The sequence below is a fragment of the Apium graveolens genome, chromosome 3, assembly GCF_009905375.1.
Source record: "Apium graveolens cultivar Ventura chromosome 3, ASM990537v1, whole genome shotgun sequence".
Taxonomy (NCBI): Eukaryota; Viridiplantae; Streptophyta; class Magnoliopsida; order Apiales; family Apiaceae; genus Apium; species Apium graveolens.
This window is the reverse complement of record NC_133649.1, coordinates 158807344-158809280: the sequence shown is the minus strand read 5'-3', so window position 1 is coordinate 158809280 and position 1937 is coordinate 158807344.

Here is a 1937-nt window from a genome sequence, read left to right as displayed (position 1 = left end):
TGAGACTATAAACAAGATCTATAGTGGAAATTCTCAGTCTAGAAGAGCCGGTAGAAGAAGTGGCTTGGGACTTCCAAATGCTGATTCTTATGTTGCTGATGCTTTGATTCTAAGAAAGCCTAAAAATCTGACAGAAATTGGTGATAATAAAAAGCTTGAAGATTTGCAGAAAATTAAATCTACAAATTGTAAATGATCTAGTTGGATAAAAGCTGATTTATTTTCTGGAGTCTGGAAGATGGTTGAGGCTTACTCAAGAGCACTTGAAGAATAAACCATGGAAGGAGTTGGAATTTGTCACTACTTTACTCAGGGTAATCAACTCTACTACTGCTATATGGACTGAATTTTTGAAGAGCTTTGTACACATGAAGCAGAGAGGAATGACATACAATTCCAATTATATTCCAAAATATATTCATGAATCTGGATATATTGTTGATATGCCTACTGGAGGAGCCAAAATGCTTAAATCTTTCGGAAGAGAAGTTCTTACTTTCAATCCAGATGGAAAGAAAATTAAATTTCTAGAACTGGATGATTTGGCACTTGGAGAATCAAATCTACATGACCTTAGAGATGATGTTTATCAAAATGATGAATCTACAAAGGAGCTTAAGGATATCAGACAGAGAATGGAAATGTATGTAAATGTTCTTGAAGGTCAACTACTCAAGAAATTCCTTGATGAACCTACTGACTGTACTGAAGTTCAAGACTGAAGATAAAGTTTGAAACACTGATTATAAGATAGATTATTAGTTTGAATTTCTGTATTTAGATAGTTTTTGAAAGGTTTCGAGTACATAAACGCAACGGAAACGATGTAAAATTAAATTAAAACCAGAAAAAACCAAACCCTACGCAGGATCCATGCAAAAATAGATATTTAATTTGTAGTAAGAATATTTACCTTAAAGAAGCTTTAAGAGTTCATTAATGGAGGATTAATGGAGTTCCAAATCTTGTTGAATCACTACGTATCCCGCTCTCGTGATCTACGCTCTATGGTATCCACACGAACACTTTTCTTGAAGGATTGATGTGTACTAGCACCCAAAAACTCCATCTCTACCTCTCTTCCTCTTTCTCTTTGAACGGTTAGAGTTTTGTAAACCATGTATCCTTATATATAAATCAGCCTTCAAAGAGTTTATATAGAGAGAAGACTGAGTTTTCTAATTATAATCTAATTATAATTAATACTAATCTGAAATCCTAATTTATTATTTAATTTAGTCACCCTTAATTAGTTAATAACTTATTTAGGAATTAGTTTAAGTAATTTCTCTATTTATTTATTTATTTAATTAAGTTATACTTAATTTAATATCATAGATAAAACAAGTTACTTATTTAATTTAAATTCATTTCTGTTATGGATTAAAAACTAAGGTGTATAACTGTTGTATTTATTACTAAGGAACGTGAGCTTCGAGGCTCGATTTGACTGCTCATGTGTTTCGTGACTCAATCTGCCTTAACAAGATGCCTACGTACCTTGCTGATTGCTAAGGATCAAGTCAAAAAATGTAGTTCTGATTTGTGGGGTGAGGACCCTTATATAGATGTTGGGAGTCCTTGAATTGGACTTGGGTTTGGAGACTTGGTGGACAAGTCTCTGAATTAGAATGGACTTTGGAGTCATAGGAAGTAGGAAGCTAATTCCTTATCCCATGAGGTTCCTTGGAGGCCAATCTACAAGGATTTATATTCCCACCAGGACTCATCCTAATAGTTGTTTTTCTCCCTTATTAATTTATTACAAAATTAATTAATATTCAGGGTTTTGGGCCTTCTTTATTCCATCAGGCCTGATCTGGTCCATCAGGTCTGATCAATGTGTTAACCTTTTTGGTCTGAATATCATACATCTTCTTATTGGGCCTTGCATCCCAAATCATGTGTAATTAATACAGTATTAACTATGTAATCAG